This window comes from Corvus kubaryi, unplaced genomic scaffold (assembly GCF_017639235.1).
Source record: "Corvus kubaryi isolate FWS band 111438036 unplaced genomic scaffold, C.kubaryi_AGA036_p1.0 137, whole genome shotgun sequence".
Taxonomy (NCBI): Eukaryota; Metazoa; Chordata; class Aves; order Passeriformes; family Corvidae; genus Corvus; species Corvus kubaryi.
Window position 1 is genome coordinate 8,723,202 of NW_024580671.1, and position 14,277 is coordinate 8,737,478.

The window sequence follows — 14,277 nt, forward strand, 5'->3', positions numbered from 1 at the left end:
CTGTCCTTCTGCCTAAAACTGTGTTTAGTTGAGGAAGCTCATTACTCAAGCTGGAGTAGCTGTGTATTCTACTTCCGCATTTGTTTTCTTAAAGAAAGTGAAAGCAGTTAGTGTTTTAATGTGTTAAAACCTCCGAAGCCACTAAAGAAGGTGTATTGTCAAGTATGTGTTCATCCATTTGCTACTTCTAGTCTTGAATCAATACCTTTTGCTACAAAGGTAAGGCCTGTTTCCCATAGTTGCACCTGCTTAATTAAAAAAGTGCCCTGAGCTCATTTAACATAAGGACTCCTAATTTGTGTGGACACTCCTAATCCATTTTGAACCATGTATGGTACAGTTTTACCTCGTGTTTGTCTACAAACAGATATGCATCTGTTCTTTTTAATCTCATTTAATCAATGGTCTCTTGATTTATTTCACAGGCTAGGCTGATACACATCCATCTTAAATCAGTGTAACAATGCCTGTAGGAGTCAATCTGAAAACTTTGTCTATAGCAGCACAGGTGAAGGAACTATAAAACATGATTATAGAAAACCTGTCCTGCATGTGATTGTGTGTGCACACCCCTGCAGTCAACAATCCATGTGGTGCCGTTGACAGAGCCTTCTACCTAACGTTCCTGAGAGCTGGGCCCTGAATGTGCATGTCCTGAAGCAGTCACGACACTTGTCTACCAGCCATTTGGGCTTCACTGGCTAATGATTCTGCTAATACCTACAGAGGGCTAAAAGCCTACAGCACTTTGCTGGAAAATTTGGGAAGAGATCCTCGAGAGAGTCAGGTGTGGTTAGAATCCCCAAATGCTTTATGGGTTTCAATGTTCATTGGGAATTCTCTGCAGTTTTTCTGAATCTTAGCTCCGGAGAGTTTGTGGCTCGGTGACTCAAAGTGTCACCTATAGATGTGGGCAATGCAGTTGCAGAAGTGGGAGAAATTGCCCAGAGTATGTGTAGGGCACGGTTAGGCTGTTCACTTCACCAAAACATGGAATTAAATTAATCATAGTAAAACCACCATCCTCAGTTATGAGTGCAGGCAGAAAACATGGTAAATAAGCAACCTTATAAGTAATTTTTAAATAGAACTAAATAGTTAACTGGAATGCAGCAGGGGTCTTTCCTTCTCCCACCTACAAATTGTCACAGTATTCTTCAGGAAAAACAAATACAGTGCAATCACCTAGAGCAAGAGTTGGCACTTTTCAGCAGGGGTGAAACAGGTTGTATTTTTCTTTCTCAGATTAGGGATTAAGTCCCTTGGAAGAAACAGCTTGAATCAGAAGACACTGCCCTTTGATTGCAAGGAGCATTTGATCAGCTAAAACAGTGAAATACCACTCTGGCAGAAGGCAGAGGTTTCTAATTTCTGCTGGACTTAAAACTGTGAGTGTGAGACTCATGAATTTGGAGCTGCGGCTTCTCCCTGCCATCTTCCTTACTGAATGATGTTCAAAGGTCTCTCCGTTGGTTTCTTTGGAAGGTTGAAGGGTTACAGCACTGCTCTGTATTAATTGTTGCCCTAGAAGAACGTAGCATATTTTTTAGTTTAGTATAGTCTATTTGATTTTTTTAAATATTTATAAAACACAATGGTAAAGGTGTGTCAAAGTGTACACCAAATCTAATACTAGAGATGTCACCCCGAAGAGGTGTCGACAACACTTTTTTTTAAGAATAAAAGCACTAAGACCCCACATTTTCTTCCTGTATTTTCTCATAGTTCTTAATTATTACCCTTAAATGAACACAAAATATTTAGATTTGTGCAGATTTGGTTAGTTATTTTGACTTTTACAAGTTAGTCTCCAGTTGCTAGTGTACTTAGGAAAGGTAAGGGAAGGATCAGCTGTTTCCATGGCACTATCCTTATCTATCCTTTCACTCCTACAGGGGATTTCCAGGGATGGCTGCTGGCAAGGGAAGCCCTAGAAGTGCAGCTCAATTACTATTTTAGCGTTAAAATGCATCACAAGGTATCCACACAGATGGCTTCTCATCTGCTGGATTTGTAGTTTCCAGGAGGGAATATTGGGAGCAGAAGTATCTTTATCTCAGTCTTTCATATTTTTACTACCAGGAAACCCTTTCTCAGCCTTCTGCTCTAGTGCCTTCAGTGTCTGATTTAGTGCTAATTATAACAGAGTATCAGGGGGAAAAAAATACCAAGTTTAAAAAGAAGTCTTCCAATTCTGGAAAATAATATGACCCCAAAGAGGAGATAAAATGTAGCATTTTCCCAAAATAAGATGCTTCGCACTGCTGTATAGCAACTAAGAGGTCTGCCAGAGTGCTAGGAAATGAGAGGATAAATCAAGAATTAGAGATAGCAGTTTCAAGTGTTCCTTCAGACAAAGAGAAGAATAATGATGCAGATGAAAATATGTTTTCCGGAGGAGAGAAGCATTAGAGACACAAGCAAGTGCCAGAGTAGGTGCTGACTGACATTCCCAAACATTATCCCCAAGGAGATGGGAGTTACAGGTGAAAGAGAATCTCTTCTTACGTTAGTTCTCAAGATTGCCATCAGCTGGTGTTCGTTGGAGAGCCACCTGGTCAGAAGTGCTATTTCTCTTTTGAAACCATTGAATCATGGAATCATAGAATTGCTTAGGTTGGAAAAGACCTTTAAGATCAGAATTGTTAACTAATTGTTAACCCAGTACTGCCAGGTTCGTCACTAACCTGTGTCCCCAAGTGCCACATCCACACATTCTTTGAACATTTCCAAGGACGATAATGCCCTCATTTCCCTGGGCAGCCCGTTCCAATGCCTGACCACACTTTAAGAGAAGAATTATTTCCTAACTCCCAACCTAAACTTCTCCTTGAGTTGCAACTCAAGGCCATTTCCTCGTATCCTGGTGCATGTTACTTGGGAGAAGAGACCAATCCCCACCTGGCTACAAACTCTTTCCAGGCAGTTGTAGAGAGGAGTGAGGTCTCCCTTAAGCCTCCTTTCATCCAGGCTAAACAACCCCAGCTCCCTCAGCTGCCTCCCATCAATCTTGTGCTCCAGACCCTTCACTGGCTCTGTTGCCCTTCTCTAGACACACTCCTGAGCCTCAAAGTCCTTCTTGTAGTGAGGGGCCTAGAACTGAACACAGGATTCAAGGTGTGTCTTCACTAGTGCCAAGTAAAAGGAGACAGTCACTGCCCTGGTCCTGCTGGCCATGCTATTGCTGATACAGGCAGGATGCCATTGACCTTCTTGGCCACCTGGGCACACACTGGCTCATGTTCAGCCAGCTGTTGATCCAGGACCTTTTCTGATGACCAGCTTTCCAGCCACTCTGCCCCCAGTCTGTAGCATTGCATGGGGTTGTTGTGACCCAGGTGTGGGACCCGGCACTTTGCCTTGTTGAACCTCATAAAATTGGCCTTGGCCCACTGATCCAGCCTGTCCAGATCTCTCTGCAGTGCCTTTCTACCCTCATGCAGATCAACACTTCCACCCAACTTAGTGTCATCTCTAAACTTACTGAAAGTGCATTCAGTTCCCACCTTCAGACCATTAATAAAGATGTTAAACAGAACTGGCCCCGATACTGAGCCCTAGGGAACATCACTTGTGATTAGGTTGAAAGACAGGCAATGTTTTATTTCAGGTGTTGGGGTCTCCTTGGCATGACTTTTCCATGTGTCTAACTGATGTAGATACAATGACTATGAACCACATAGGACATTCTCTCCATTAAGCTGCAATGTCTATTGATAAAAATATAAACTTAAGTGTTTAAGATGGTCATAATTATAAGTTAAGCTGGGAATAAAGAGTTATTGCAACAGTTTTTTCAAAAATGATGGGCAAATATAAAACCAACAGCCTGAGGAAATCCATCACAGTATCTAAGGCAAGAGGGTGATTCATTTCCCTTACGACAGGTCTCATCTGGGGAAGGGAACAGCCTGGGGGGCTGGAAAGTGCTGAATTCTAGTTCTTGCTTTTTGACATTTTTTCAAGATTGACAGTCAGGCCTATTTCCAAAAATGTGCTCTCCCCTAAATAAGTGTTAATGAGCACAACAAATGAACTCTAGCTACACCAGCTGATGATAGTCTGCCATCCCACCAGAAGCCAGAGGACACCAGTATCAGTGTCCCACTGCGTAGCATGATGAGACCATGGCCCCTACCCTGTTCAAGCACATTGTCAGCATGAAGCTACAGAAGACCCCAAGACTGCTGCCTGGGCAGCCCAGGTTAGCCAACCCATTTCTTTATTAGAAGATTGGTCGTACTTGGGGAAGAGTTCCTGAGCCCCCCAGTGGTGCTCTTAACTACCCGTGTCTCATTCTGGCTCCGCAGCCTGCAGATAGTTTCACATGCAGACAGACCCAGGGTACTTCTCTGCAGAAGTATTTGTCTGGGCTTTGCGCTTCCTTGAAAAGGAGAGTCAGCTGTTAAGCTACTTTGAAAGCTTTGCTGGGATGCTGATCATCACATTGGATGACTCTGAACATCAGCAGAGTGTGGTATCTGTGTTCATCTCAGTGAAGGCTGAAACCCAGGTCGTAAGTCCAGAGCTGTTGCTTACTTCCTTAGCCAGTTCAAGCAGCAACATGTTGCTAGGCCAATGAGAGAGGGAACTTCCTGCATCAAAGCTGATCTCTGTCTGCAGCCAGCACACTGAATTGTATTACTTTCTATTCTGGCTTATATAAACCCAAACCCTGGCATTTCTGGGAAACTCCAGTAGCCGTTACCATCGCAGGGCTGCGACTGAGCCTTTCCAGATGAGCAACACCACTGTATCTCGGATTATAGTGTTTTCTAATGGAGCAACAACAGCTACTTTTGACCTCTCATTCACCTTCGTTACACTGCCCAGCAAGATATATAAATATATGCACATCCCATCTCAGAACCCTCCAAAAGTTTCCTTGGTCTGAGTTTTGCTGCAGCTGATCGGGTGCTGGTTTATTACAAAACTGTCCCAGACACCTTGGTTACCATCATGGTTCCCTATTCCTGTCCCATACAGGACCATGAGTTCAGACTTTTGTTTACCACGAAGCAAGCTATTTGTGAAGTCTCATGATGCAGAAATTCAGCTGTAAATATTGCTTTCATAAATATTTGAACCTGTCTCTTCTTCCCACTCCAATCCTGCTCTTCATTTTCAGTACTCTTAGTGGAAGAACTGCTCACATCTGAGAGCAACAGAGTTGCTCTGCACATGGAGATCAACTGACCAAGGCAGTTTGCTCCTTCCTCAGTCAGACGTGTCTCAGCAGAAATAAGCAGAATTTTAGATTCAGTGGCTTGCCATGCTCACATCATCTCCAGCAGAGCCCAGGGTTCCTATTGCAGCTATGCTCCTTGCCTAGCTCTGCTTCTTGCTTGGATTGGCACTGAAGAAAGTGGCAGCATCTTCAGAGAAGAAAATTAAGATAATATTTTTTTCCTCTTTCCTGCTCTGTCTCTCCTCCTCTCCTTCTCTTTCTCTCTCTGTCTCTCAACTTATCTCTTCCTCTCATCTTGCTGTCTTTTGTGAGATCACACGTGCAGTGATATAAATATTCTTGCAGTAAGCAACAAATCCTTCTAGTACAAGAGACTAACCTCACTCCAGCTGTGGCTCCTGTGCAAATAAACTGCTCTACCTGTTGAGGACCCTTACAGATTTTGGTACAGGCCTGAAACACACAGCTCCTATTGTGCAAAACTTCCGATTATGATATCTGCATCCAGGATGTTTCCTATTTCATTATGGATTGTGATAGCTAGAAATGGAAACATTAAAGCCTCATTTATGGAGTATTTCCTCAGGCAGAAGCTGTGGCAGGTGGTGCATGCCTGGGCACAGGGACAGGTACACGTGCTTTCCCATCTAAGCAATGGAGTAACACTGGTTCCCACTGGTAACTGAAAGGCTATGGTATCACTGTATTGGCAGGAGTCATGTATCTCATATACACAAATATATTTTATTTTTTATATTTTCTTTTGATGTCAAGTCAGATGAATCTGAAAGCTAGGGATATGATTCATCTCACCACCTTTAGCTGTCTGAGAAGGAGGTGCCTGATCCAAGCGATTAATCCAGTCTTCCTGCAAGTCAGTGGGGAGATAGGGAAATTTTTATTCATTCTGCTGCTTCCTGAGGGTGGGTGTCCCTGCTAGGGTCTGGCATAGGTGGGATGTGTGGCACTTGGGTGGCTGGTGCTAGCTGGGAGAAATTGTACAGTCTGTTTTCTCAAATGAAAAGCTAAATATTATTTGTTCTGCATATTCAGGAGGGGTTTCCTAAAAAATAAGTTTGTGCAGAAATACAAAGATCTGCTGCTCAGGGCCTGTGTTTGGAAAGTACGCACAAACATCTCTTTTTTGTACACTGTGTGGTAAAATATATGGTAAAATACTATGTTGTCATAAGAAAATCAGAAATATTCTCTTGATTGCAAGATTTAATTTAGTAGAAAGATCCTAGATATAAAATAGTGTAATCCTAATGTATATTCCTAAAAAATTTTCCAAAGGACCCTGTCTTTTTTAGGGCTGGAAAAATCAACTGCAGGAAAACATTTTCTTAACATGAAATTGGTATTAACTTCTTAAAATGTAGGCATCAACTCTAACATCCTCTGTTTTCATATTGATTAAGTTATGTCTGGTTTTTTAGTATGAAGGCATATTTATTTTAAATTACAAGCTCCAGAGATCAAGATTCTAGTGTTATAAATACATAGCTGGACAAATCTTTCCTGAGTGCTTACTGTCAAAACAGACAAGACAGAAATGGAGAAGATGATGAAAAAGAACTGAAGTGGCTTGGTAAAAGTCATGTAACAGGATGCTCTGCCAAGCTCCAGTGAGGGCGTAAAACTGCTGACTGGGACTTCAGATGGACTAGATTACCCTACAGTTGGCTTGGCCTTTCCAGTTCAAGCGTTCCCTTGGGAGAAAAACAGTATGACAAATCATAGTTATATTCTAACATGGAATATCATGAGCAAGAATTTTATTATTTTTAGTATTTTTAGAATGGCAAAAGATTTTGTGATTAATAGTTCCTTGTTAGCAATCTGTACTAGCACCCAAGTAAACTAGTAGCCAACGGCTGATGAGTATGTTTGTGGTTTTTTTTAAAGTGTACAAATATGAGATAATTGAGATACCTTCAGTGGACCAAACATACTCTAGCCCTGTGCCAACTTCCCCACTCAGCCTCCAGTGTTGCTTTATTGAGGACATTTGCAGGTATTTCTCATGCTCAACCAGTAAAAAGATGGTTGGTGGTCTGAGCCCTGAAACCAATTGAGGTTTGGTCAGAAAATAAATCTGACTCTGTAAGTCCCAATATTGTTTCCCAAAGACTGTGGCCTTTCTTCTATTGGTTCATATTTGCTTAGAAAAATGTAAATGGAATAATTTTGTGGCAGCAGACTTTGTGCCAAATCAAGAGCCCAGCTTCATGCCAGACCATGTACTGTCCATCCTTCAGCAGTAAACATAAAACCAGGAAAAGCTTTGAACTAGCTCTGTGTGGGTCAGCAAGCCCATTCTGGGGAGGACCAGAGAGTGCAGTGATCCAGCAGTGTGGAGATCCAGCATGAGCCATCATGACATCACAGCCTGAGTGTAGAGAGCCGTATCTTGGGTTGGGCTTTTTTTCTGCAGCTTGTTGTATTGCAAACTGACAAAAAGCTGCTTAGCCCAGGAACTCTAATAATTAGATCTCTGTGCTCAGCTAACAGAGTTGTGTTGTTTTCAGGGAGGATGAGCTGTGGGAGAGGCCTCACATCTGTCTGCAAAACATCAACTGGACCTACCCTGAGAGCACTGCCTGTGCGTTGCTCTGCTGTGTAGGGAAACACTAGGAAGTTTGGCCTTTGTGCTTCTTCCCCCTTTTCTTGGGTGAAGTGCGTGAGTCAGCCACGATCACAGCCTTTGGGGTACTTGAGATGGCATTGCTCTTTCCTCTGGTGCAGATGGGGGTTTCACTGTCCCACCAACCATTGAAGCAGTGTCTGTAGCCATCCCTTCTAGTTGTTGAACCAACAAAGCAATGAAGGGGAGTGCAGTGTAGGGCACTCATTGCCAAAATCTTCTGGGTCTGAGCTGAAACTGAAACACCGACTGCTAGGCATTAGCCTCTGCTGGCTTCTCTTTTCATGAGTGAATTCACATTTACCTATGGAGTTTTATAGACACCCTTGCAATTCCAATAGGCCTTTATAAGCAGGATTGGGGGAGACAAGATTCAACATTATTATTGGTATTATTATTGGTATTATCATTGTTGTAGTTGCTAATTACCTGTTGAAGATTTGTGTTTCACTGAGCCCAGGTTGCAGTCTGCTAGGTCAGGACCTGCCCTGAAAGGTTCCCTGAACAGTAACCAGCTGCTGTGGAGCCAGGGTTATCAGTTTTCAGCAGAGCCTGGGGCAGATCACTTGAGCCCTGCCCCCAGAAGCAGCCTGTCTTCTCTGTGTTTCTCCAGATTGTTGCTCTGTTGCAAGTGTTCATCCTCAACTTTTCCATCCATTATCTGTTGCTGTTGTAAATGGAGAAATGCATGATTCTATGAAACTTTCAGTAGTTATCAGGAAATAAATATCTTAAGTCTAGTGTCAAGTGACTTCTGTGTCTTGGCCTCACAATAGTTTCTGTAGAAGATGTTCCTGATGCTACAGATAAAAATTAAGTTGGAGGAAGGAATTAGCTCTAGTCATAAAAATGTATCTTTGTATGTTTTTTACCACCACTGAGCATTTTCATACATTTAATCACATCTAATGCATTAAAGAATTTATCATTTGTAACACATAATTAAAATCCCTGTGATATAGGAATAATTTGTACAAATTAATCTGGAAAAGTGCAAACAATGATGTTTTTGTTTACAATGTTATCAAATATTTTACATTTTATGGCAGTTTGGGGAAAAGAAAAGCCATTGAATTGGTTTAGAATAATTCCTCATCTGTATTCTCCAAACTGGACAAACAGTCTTTCACTTCTTTATAAGAGCATTGAGGCTTTACCCACCCACAGCAAGGAAAATAACTAAGAATTGTGTTTTAAGGGCTGTGTCACATGCATGTGTGTCATGTGTGTCAATACTGTACTGTTACAGTTCTCTGGAGAAAAACAGAGAATTTGTGGATTCTACTTTCTAAACCCATCTCCTGGGATGGAAATAAAAGCTCACTGCTGCTGCATATCGCATGACTTTCTTTTCCTTTTGGGTTTCTTGAAAAAAGAGATGATTGGTTATAATTTTCACACAAACATTCCCTCCCTGAAATTCTGGTATAACAATTAACTGGAAAAATTACTTAAATAAAAAAGTTTTTAAAATGCATTCTGATTTCTCTTGTCTGCAAGATGTAGCTGGCATTTGCACTCATTGGCCAACAGACATACTTCTCAAATCCAAGTTCTTGTTTATCTTAGACTGTGAACTTTCCAGAGGGGATATACCCTGATTATTGTATGTCAGTGGTGGAAGTATTGAAACACTACTTCTACACCAAACCAAAATTGCCAGAGAAATGAAATTCACTTCACATACAGAAGGAACCAAAATGCCATAACACAACAAAAATGTCTGAGATACTCACCTGCCTACATCAGTTCTGCTGTAGATAGACTGCTGCTTTGTTTATACCTTACCTATAAAAATATTTTCCTGTTTACCTTCTCAAAGGAGTGACCTGCAGTGATTTTCTTTTCACATCTTATAAGAGAAACATTTTTCATCCATTTGTACTCTCTAAATCGTATATTCAACATTGAATTATTTTAAGTCCACCTTTCACAATGAAATTCTGATCTTGCATGAAATGCCTGGAGAGTGTCATAAGCTAGGACAAAATTCCATGCTGGCCATCCACTGCATGTCTAGGTGCTCTGTGCCTGCACTGACCTGTGTAGTTGCCAGCCTCTCCTGGGCTGGGTAACCCACAGCATTGCCTCTGCCGTTGGTCCCTTCAGGCCACTCTCTGGATCCCTGTGTTAGTGTAGATAACAAAGGTCTGTCATATATAGATCTCTATGTCATGATCTACCAACTATATGTGGGATGCTACCATAGAACTGTGGTGAACATCACTTGGTGACGACCACTGAACACACCCCATTAGTTTAGTTTGTGTTGTCCCAGAATCCAAATCCTGTGGAAACTCTAATTCTGAATTAAATATGTTCAAGTGAATTTCACTTTAAGCAGCATAAGAAATATAGCATATAAATCTCTGCTTGATTTCCCTACTGCATTTTAGTGTTCTTTGGGATTTAGGTCAGTAAATTTTTATTGTTCATGACACCATTCATCATACCTCCTCCCCTTTCTTCCGGGATTCACTTCTAGGTTTCTCTTCATCTCATCAGGGACTCTTTCTTTCTCTCTCCCTCTGGCCTTTGACAATTTCTTCAGCTCCATTTGGCTCATCACTGGAAAAGGGCATTCTTGCCCATAAACCTCTGTCTTTTAGACTGTTCTCAGTGTCTCAAATTTTGGCAAGCACTTTGCTAGCCTGGATACTTGCTTGGACCTTTGTTTTGTGTTCTCTGCTTGGTATAGTTCTGCACTCTACACTTGCCTCCATCCAGCACTTTCTTTAGCATCCCCCCTCTTTTCAGTGAGAAGTCTTAACGACCTTTTTAGCTCCTCTTTACTCTTTTGCATGACAGGATTCTTATAAGCCTTTAGCTATGATGCTGCTCTTAGAGGCAAGGTATTGTACACAGATTTCTTCAGTGCCATCAGAGCACACTGATACATCAGGGATTGTACTGGTCCCCCACCATGCCAAGACAAACTTTTGCATCTGGGAACCCCACCTTGAAAGCAACTGCTTCTTTCCAACAACAACACATCATGGAGGATCACCTTTAAAGCCAAGGATGTAGCGACCATGACTACTCATCATGAAATCTCTCACTGTGGATGGCTGGAGTGCAGCTTCAGGCCCACCAGGATGCTGCCTGTCATATGCTCTGGCTCTCCCCAGCCTTGGCCTTGCTTACAGTCATGCTTTGGTGTCACATATGGAGTTGCATCATAGATGTGAGAAGGATTGCAGCTAAAGAAGTGCTTGGATTAGAAAAAAAGTCTGGCATTGCTATTAGTAGCCACACACATGTGAGTCTGGCAACCCAGGACGTGCAGTACTTAAAGGAGCACAATTCTCTGTAAATTATGCCCCTCTTTAGCCACTCCTCTTGCAAAAGGAGACTGGAAAAAGAATAATAAAGACAGAATCCACAGTAGTTAGCTCCTTTACATTTTGCTGCTTACATCTTCTTTCTGTCTGAAAGAACTGTGACAGGAGGATTGAGTCTAAATAACTGCAGTCTTGCTCAATAACATAGCATTTTTTTCCTGGAAATGCACTTTATGCACCTCAGCTTTAAACCCTAGTGACCCTCCTAGTCAGATGGAAATACAGCATTCATGTTTAAAAGGTAGATAAAAGCTTTTGCTTTCCTGAAACATCCTTCTAATTATGAACAAACTGGGTGACATTTTTCCTTGAAAGATGCATTTACGTAGATATTTTGGTTTGAAAGAAGAAAAATGTTCAAAAACCTGATCAAAATTCAGATGCCAATCATGCTAGTCATCTTCTAGTGTGAAGAATTCAAACAGGATTTCTAATCTGATGACTCTGAAATGCAAAAAATCTGACAGCCTGAAAACCCTCCAACAGATGAAAACCCTCCAACAGATAAAACCCCTGCCCAAACCTTCCTTGCAAATAATCGTTTCCTCTTTGTTCATTTAAAAACTCAATCCAACAGTTTCTCACATGCAGCCATTAAACTCTTGCTTAAAATTTTCAGGATAGTCTACTTCTGGCCTGGAGTGACACAAACATGCTCCTCTGTCCATGTAGCCCACCCGTTAATAACCTCAGTCTAAAATCTTTAGCCAAGCACATTGGCACCGAGAGCTCGCAGGTGTGATGCTGCTGACCCTGGTGCTGCTGCTCCTGGGATGAAGTCAGCCAGATCCCTGGCATGGCTGTGTTGCTTTTCATCTGCTCATGTGGCATCCAGCCCACTGGCAAGGGCTTGTGCCAGACTTAGCCACCAGCCAGTGCCGTGATGTGGGCATAGATAGCTCCATCGCAGGCACTGCTGCATCCAGGCAGCCGGGTCATGGGGCTGTTTGAGCACACAGGCATTGCAGGTTACCAGGTACCCCACAACAAATAGCAGCTTTTGGGGTTACAAAAGCCTTTGCTCACTCCCCTGGATTTCTTTCCTGCAGTGTTACCTAGCTAGTGGCTACTGAGCCTTGAAGGAAGCTGGGGGCAGCTGGACAGCTGTTGGGAGGGCACTGGTGCCAGCTCTGCAGGTGGTGGGCAGTGGAGTCAGGGCCATATCCCACTGGTATGCCAGGGCCCGTTGCCACCACAGGGCAACCTGGCAAGCTGGTGTGTTATGCTGCTTCCTTAGGAGCCTGTCAGTGTGAAATACAGAAAGCATTTGCTGGATTGATCCTTTGAAAGCAGCAGGAATCTTTGAGATGGTATAGGTAGAAAAAACACTATTACTGTGTGTAAAGTTGGTTTTATAAAAGAGAAAGGGGTTATTGTAGCCTTGCACTACATGAAAAACCTGAAAAAGGCCATAAGGTCTTGCCTACCATTTTGCATCCTGCAGTTGTTCAGGCCCACCTCTTCAGAAACATAAAAATATAGTAGCAAATGCCTCAGGGTGCCCCTCCTCTAACAGAAAACAAGTTCCTTAACAACTAAATATCTTCTAGCAAGATACAGAACATTCATATGTAAGAGTGTTGTACTGGAAGATGCATAACATTTATCTGTATATTTTTTCAGGCATTCAGTAAAACTTTTAAGAGCAGTCCAATTTATCCAGACTTACCCATCTTACATTGATGGGCAATCAAGGTAAGTGCCCATGTTTGTCTTCTGAAATGTTTTTGTCCTGTGTTGTCAATACTTAGAAATAACTTGCAAAATACAGATTGAGAATGTTAGATTGGTTTTTGATTGGTTCAGAGACAGGATAATGGCCAACTTGTCAGATAACTTATGAATAATTTAGTCTTAATCAGCTAAAGTTTTAATACCTTATGTCTTTCACTAACCAATCTCACTTAGCATATGGGAAATCAAGATGAATTCATCCTTTTGATTAGAAAATCAAAAGCCTTTATATGCATATTGGTTGATGACAGGTCTCATAAAAGTGCATCACTAAACTGCTGATGTTTCAGAAATTCTGTCTCATACAGTGCAACTCATTGTTTATGCAAGGTGTTTTTAATCATGAGAATAAATTCTGCAAGGATGCCTGATGCCAGCACAGCAGCACTTCTCTCATGCTCTTTGACTCCAGCCATCTTTTAGACATCAGTGGTCATTGCTCTGTGGCACCCAGGATGGGGTTTGGAGTGACAAAGCAAAGGTCATGTGGCACCTTATGGCAGGCTCTCATTTTTCAGGTGCCCTTAATGGGTTTGGTGCCTTTTCAAACAAAAAGATTTAAGATCTTCAGGGGAATGTGATCCACTTCTGGTAAGAGATTCAGAAGCAAAAACATTTTATGGTATTTTACTACTAGAAATACCAGCTTTTAGAGAAGCATCTTTCCCTTAACAGTGTGCTACTGTATCTTCTGGTGTTTTCTGAGTAGCCAGACTAGAGAGGGAGGGGCAATTGTTAAAAACTTCAGCACAGGAAACAAATCACCCACTTAAAAATTGTTTAATTTTTTTAAAAATTAAATTAAATACTAAATGTAAAAGTAAAATAAACAAAAAATTAAAAAGTAAAACTCAAAACCTTTATGTAAATGGAAACTGAGGGATTGTTTACTGCATTACGTCCTCCCCAGAAAGAGTTGATATTATTTAGGAGTAGTTTCTTTGGGGCATGTTTACTTTGTAAGTGAACTGATTCTTCCTTGTAATAATGTTTTTGATAGATTAAAATTTAAAAAAAACCAAACCCCAAACCAAAAAAAAAAAAAAAAAAAAAGCAAAAAGAAAAGGACACATTTTCCAATATTTGTCCAGCTGTGGACCATAGTTAGATATCCATAGTATAAAGTGTATGTGAGTATGATTGATCCTTATCCTGATAGTGGCCACAGTGTACTGAAAATTCTGTCCTGGCTTTTCATTTCTTGAAAACCTGAGCAGGTGTTCATCCTTATTAAAAAAACAAAAAACAAAAAACAAAAAACAAAAAACAAAAAACAAAAAAAAGGAAGAAGAGTACAAAGTACTTCAGATGTCAAACTCCAGAGTAACAGCTGAGCAGTCTCCATGATATTTTTGCCTCATAGTGAT